The following is a 6816-nucleotide window of genomic DNA, read 5'->3' on the forward strand; positions in this document are numbered from 1 at the left end:
AAGTACATAAAAGACCAAGAATCACACCCTAAAATCGTTTTCCCCAAATCGATTTTTTTCATCTCAAGGGTACATTACTCGAAAATTTCACATGGAACTTCAGCAAAACTCGAATAAATAGCATAAAGATAGGATTAGACACATACCTTGATGATTTCTTTGAAGATTAAAACGAGAAAGGCAGAGAACGAGATGGATTTGCAGGTGAAAACGCGAAGAAGGGAGAGGAAATAGGGTTTGGTCTTTTTGTGATTTTGGGAAAATGAAAGAATAAGAGAATAAGGATGAAAACTTCCCTTATTAGTGCCTCTCGAACCCGCGGACTGGTCGATCGACTATGTGACCCGGTCGATCGACCATTTCCCTATACACAAAGTGGCCTCTGTTCTCCTCGCTTCTCGATCGTTGAACATCCTAGTCGATCGACTGTTTGAGTGGCAATTGGAATTAAATTCGTCAAAATTCATTTTGCCATCAAAACTTCTGTCTTTCTCTCTTAAAAATCCAGTAAACCACTTACGCACTTTGCATAAAATAAATTCCTGCAGAAATTATCAAAGGCGTACAATTTTCCCAAACCAAGAAATTGTAAATGCATGAAAATAAAGGAAACAAAACAAGAAAAAAAGCAAAAGCAAATTGAAAGAAAGAACAAAACGGAAATCCTAAATTACAAAATAACTACAACCTGGGTTGCCTCCCGATTAAGCGGCTGGTTTAAGAGGTCCCGCACGACCTTGTTACCTCACTTCTCATCATCTGACAGCGGATCGAAGTACAAAACCTCGACCTTCCTAACATATGCATCTGATCCATGGTAGTGCTTCACATATTGGCCATTTACCTTGAACCTTTCTCAGGGAGGTCTCAATTCAACAGATCCGAACTTTGTGACATTTGTGACCGTATAGGGACCGGTCCACTGGATTTCAGCTTACCAGAAACAAACGGATACGAGCGTTAAAAAGAAGTACCTTATCGCCAATATGTAACTCGCGCTTTATGATTCTCTTGTCGTGCCAGCGCTTTGATTTTTCCTTGTAGATCCTTGCATTGTCATAGGCCGCCACCTAAATTCCTCTAGCTCATTCAATTTGTGTCATGCGTTTCTCACGAGAGAGGTTAGGATCCAAATTCAAATCACAAATAGCCCACCAAGACTTACGCTCTAACTCAAGAGGTAAATGACATGTCTTACCATAAATCAATCGGTACGGTGACATCCCGATTGGCGTTTTGAACGCAGTTCTATAAGCCCATAAGACATCGGCTAACTTTAGACTCCAGTCTTTCCGTGATTTAGAAACAACTTTAGCTAAGACTTCTTTCAATTCTCTGTTAGAAACCTCAACTTGACCACTAGTTTGGGGATGATACCCCAAACCTCTACGATGTTGGACACCGAATTTAGTCAATAAAGCACTAAGTTGTTTCTCTTTAAAATGCATTCCCCTATCGCTAATGACAACCCGAGGGACACCAAAACGAGGGAAAATAATCTTTTTAAACAATTTAATCACGGCTTTTGCATCGCAATGGGGAGTAGCAATAGCTTCCACCCACTTGGATACATAATCTCTGACTCTACGAGGATATATTTATTACCTTGATGCTCGGAAAAGGTCCTTGATAATCAATGCCCCGGACATCAAAAATCTCGACCTCAAGAATGCCTACCCGTGGCATCTCATGTCTCTTGAAATATTCCCGATCTTTGACAAGCATCGCATTAAAGCAACAAAAGCTGCGACAATCTGCATGCAAAGTTGGCCAATAGAAACCAGATTGGAGTACCTTAGCTACGGTCTGGACGGACCGTGGTGACCACCATAAGCGGAAGAGTGGCAAGCCTCTAGGATATCCTTCACCTCCCACTGAGGTACGCATCTCCGGATGAGACCGTCTGCGCATTCCTTGAAAACATAAGGATCATCCCAAAAGTATTGTCTAGCATCATAGGCAAACCGCTTCTTCTGCCGCCATGAAAGCTCGGGTGGTATCCTACATCTGTCACAAAGTTAGCAAAATCAAGCAAACCACGGAGGTGGATAAGAACTGAAGTAGTAATAGCTAACAAACTCTCATCGGAAAAGAATCATTAATAGGCAAAGAATCCTCCCTTTCTCGGTCACCGGACGAGATAAGTGGTCGGCTACCACATTCTCTGCTCCTTTCTTATCTCTGATCTCCAAATCAAACTCCTGCAAAAGGAGTATCCACCTCAAAAGCCTTGGCTTTGCATCTTTCTTAATAAAGAGAGTCTTCAACGCTGCATGGTCAGTGTAAACAATAACCTTAGAACCTAATAAATAAGACCGAGGGTGTTGGTCGATCGACTGGATGTGCTAGGTATGAATAATTTCTGACCAGAAACTATTTTGTCTGACAATTCAGTCGATCGACTGGGAATGTCGGTCGATCGACCGGAATCATCGGCATTGGACTCGTTTTTGCATCGAATTCAAACGAGCTTCTTCATCATTTCCGAGTCTTCCTTTTGCTCGTCGGGGCTTTCATAAGAAAGGCCACTTCTGAGATTTATGGCATTGATCGTCTCAACCGGCCCTTCACATTTAATTGAAGAATTAGCGGCTTGCTTAGCCTCCATATTCTCCAATTGTTTCACAAAATTCTGTGAGGACTCAATCCCGGCTCCTTCCATATTCGCCACTTGAACCAAAAGGAGTTGGACCATCTCTCTTAAGTTCTCGATCTCATCTGAGTTTTGAATAGGAACTTCGACTTTTACTTTGGAAGCTTCAGAAGTCTCGAGTTTCTCGAGACGGGTAGAAATGGAAGTTATAAGTGACACAACAGCAGTCATGTCTTCACTTTGCTTTCGTGACTTACCACGTGAACTTCCAAACTCAGCTTTATGGACTGCCATCTCCTCAATGGTGTTCCAACCTTTACTTTGACCGGTATTATTTTGGAACCTACCATTAGCAAATTTGCATCCAAAATGACTTTGTAATCATCATATAGAGCATTGTAAAATAGATTGCAAAGATACCATTCTTTGGAAGCCATGATGAGGGACACTCGGACCAAACTTTTGAAACGTCCCCATGCTTCACAAAAATCTTCGTCGGCTCCTTGCTGAAAACTCGTGATTTTACTCTTCAAGGCATCGAGTCTTGAAGGCGGGAAGTACTTCTTGTAGAAGGCTAGTGCTAAAGATGTCCAATCGGTGACTCATTTGCTACTCTATCGAGGTAGCGATACGGATCTCGCGCCGAATCCTTCAAGGAGTATAAGAACATGAACCCCTTTACTTCATCTTGAGTTACCCCCTCCGGTATAGGTATTGAACAACAATAGTCCGTGAAAATTTCCATATGTTTCAAGGGGTCTTCATCTGGTAGACATGAATCGATTCCGTTCCACTAAATCAATATAAGAGGAACGAAACTCGAATTTACCGGTAGAAGGGGTAGGTAACTGTTGCCCCTTTGGAAGGTGGTGCTCCTTTGGCTGAAAATTATCATATATCGTAGCCATAATTTCCACAGTGAGAGTACTCAAGTCTTCCTCTCAAAACCTGTCTTCTAACTGTGCAAAAGCAAAACTAGAAGCAAAGGTAAGCAACGGCCTCAAGGAACAAAAGTTCCTTGAGACAAGGAAAATAAACTAAAATAAAGCAAACAGAATTACACCGTCTCCCCGGCAACGGCGCCAAAATTTGATACCGTCGTTTAGTACCAAAATTAAATTTATAATTCCAAACTAAAACTATAGCTAGTGATAGTAAGGGTCGAACCACAGAGAGACAAGGTTGATTTTGTTTGCTAATTATCAGTCTATAAAAGTAACAATTAATTGGGGGTTTTGAAATTGGTTGGCTAAAAGGCTAATTGCAAAAATGAATATTCTTAACAAGATAAAGAGAGGATCGGGAATTTCGGTTCACCATGGCAAGTAATGTGTCGGTCAAGCAGAGATCTCACAACACGGTCTCGGGAAAATAAGCTAATCTTGCGATCAAAGCTCAAATAACCTCACGGTCTATAAATTCCCTAGAATTCATCAAAGTTTTCATTCAAGAGAAATTCTAAATCTAGCGATAAATCAATTTACCAATCTTTCGACCTAGCAAAGAAGTCCATCAAAAGATACAAGACCAATACGGAAGAACTCATGCTACACAACTATCCTAATTTAATACCATGGTTCACCTCATTCCCAATCAAAGGATTACCTACTCATAATCATGACTACACTAATTGCGAAATTAATAAATAAGGACAAATTCAACATGATGAAATCTAACTAGAACAAAGGAGAGAAATTCAATCACTGAAATTAATTGATGAGACAAGAATTAAATTAACAAGCAAAAATAAGAAAAAGAAGAATTGCATAAAAGGCTTACTAATTGAATATCAAGAACAAAGCATTCGAATCAAAGGTTTCCGTCTCAAGCTAGATTTGAAAACTAAGTTTTTCCAGAATGAAAAGCATAACCTAAAAGTTGCTGCGTTCAACTGATAAAAGATACCGAAAGTTAATTACAAGTTGGGCTTTTAAAAGTCTAACACGGAAAATTAAACATCAGCTCGAAATCAGGTCGATCGGTGGTTCCGCACGGGATCGATCGATCGAACATGCTTGAACAAAGAGCTTCATCTAAGCTCCAGTGGTCGATCGACTGGAAGTCTTAGTCGATCGACTGAAAGTGCTGTGCAATGGCTCCTTGATGCTTCCGAACAACTCTTCACTTCTTGCACGCATCCCAAGGTGAGTGAATGAACTCTCCTTCCTCTTGGCTTCCCTGAACTCGCTTCCGGAGGACGAACTTGGCTTGATTTAGCCTACTTCCACGCATTCCTACAATAAATAATAGAAAATGCAAAGTAAACCGTTTCGGGAGAAATAGTAGCTTTAAGCTACTAATTATGCATGGAAATACGTGCCAAAACCACAGATAAAGTGTATAGAATATGCACGTATCAAAGCATATGACCCAAACAGGGGTCACTAGATCGAGTACAGGACACTCGTTCGAGTAAGTGACTTACTCGATCGAGTAGGTGAAGATCAGAAGCACGTAAAACAAATTACCAGGGCTACTCGATCGAGTAACTAACGTACTCGATCGAGTCCCCCCTACTCGATCGAGTACCAAGGCTACTCGATCGAGTACCTACGCATTTCTCAGCACTGTCCAGTTTTCGTAAAACAGTCATAACTCACTCATTTCTTGGTCGTTTTGGGCGTGTGACCTATCGTTAGAATCGTAATAGGACAAGCTATCACCTCCAATTGGAATCACATTAAAATCATTTATGCATCTCAAGTTATAATAGTTTAAAGACAACCTCCCTATAATCGAAAACACAACTACTTGATTTTACTTCCCAACAACTTAAACGACAACATGGTAAACAAAAACAACTCGATGCCCATAAAACCAGTATGCCTAACCACATGTTACTAACTTCAAAAGCTAAGCAACAAATAACTCGATGCACATATATCATTCAACTTACCAATCACATATTACCCACATGTTTTTATTATATAACTTTACGTAAACAAAATCACAATTATATGACATCAAGTATCATATTCACATGTTACTAGCATAACAACCCTATAAAATCTCTTTCATCATACAACATGCGTTATAAAAAAAATATCATATTATCATGCAACAATTATCATCTTTTTCCACCAATTATTCATGCTCTTACTCAAACTTTCAGCTATATAAACTCGTACAACACTACCAACAACATATATGTATACATAACTCTATGTATAACTCCAGTCAAACAAATTTTCTTTCCGTATTTCTATAATGCCATATCGTAAAACAACTATCATACTTTCAATCAATAACTTACGAAATCACATCATCACCATCTTTTCTACACATTCCCCATTCTCAACATACGTACATCCACTGATTCATGCCACACATCACTACTTAGGTACACAATACACAAGGTAAACACATAACGATCCCGACTCATATCTCATAGTGACCGGTTCAAAATTGTTGGGCGAGTTCGCGACTTTAGGATGTCTCCCAAGTCTTTGCATTAGCTCCTACAACTTTTACCCCGGGTTCATTTTATTTGACTCCCTATGTTTATTGGGCTCATTGGTTACAGGTTTCAGGATCGTCGCTCTGATACCATTTTGTAACACCCCCATACTCCAAGTGCCTTACCAGGACCACCCAGGTATAAGGATGTTACCATCTCGGTTGCCCGAGGCAATGAATATCATAAGACAATAAAGAAACGTACTTTAAAAGTAATTATAGTTTAAGTGATTACATGTTCAAAACCAAAACTGATAAAAGGAAAAAAAAAAACAAGTTCTCAAAACTATCTACTATCAAAATACTATCAAGCGCCAGACACAGCGGAAGACTTCTAAACTGCAACGTGGTGACTCATCCCAGCTATCCCATACGCATCGTCTCATACCTGCTCAATAACTGCTCACCACCCCGAATGGATCACCACGAGTTTTTAAAACATTTAAACGGGGTCGAAGACTAATCACACAATTTATATGATCCAACAACACAACAAACAACATAGCTCAAACAATCACACACACAATCACACCCACTCCAATCAATCTCCGTCACCGATCGTCCACCGGACTAGCCCCGCTAGTGGGGGACCGCTGCTGCGTTCCCACCTAAGCCCCGCTCATCATACCGAGCGATAACCCTGTCCCATTAATGTGCACATCCCCTCCCGTGGCGGGTTCCACGGAGGGCGAAACTAGGGCGTGAAGCCACTCCCGCAAGTGACTCCACTCAGCCGAGAACGCATCTCGAGAACCAGAGACAAACAA

At 40.6% G+C, this 6816-nt stretch overlaps 1 non-coding gene across 1 annotated transcript; it reads left to right on the plus strand.

Annotated features, from left to right (window-relative positions):
* The first annotated feature begins 3023 nt into the window (after window positions 1-3023).
* Window positions 3024-3131, plus strand: LOC141635803 (small nucleolar RNA R71). The gene has a single exon (XR_012540462.1). It is a non-coding gene; the product is annotated as a small nucleolar RNA R71 (small nucleolar RNA).
* Window positions 3132-6816: the final 3685 nt, after the last annotated feature.

The sequence above is a fragment of the Silene latifolia genome, chromosome Y (assembly GCF_048544455.1).
Source record: "Silene latifolia isolate original U9 population chromosome Y, ASM4854445v1, whole genome shotgun sequence".
NCBI lineage: Eukaryota > Viridiplantae > Streptophyta > Magnoliopsida > Caryophyllales > Caryophyllaceae > Silene > Silene latifolia.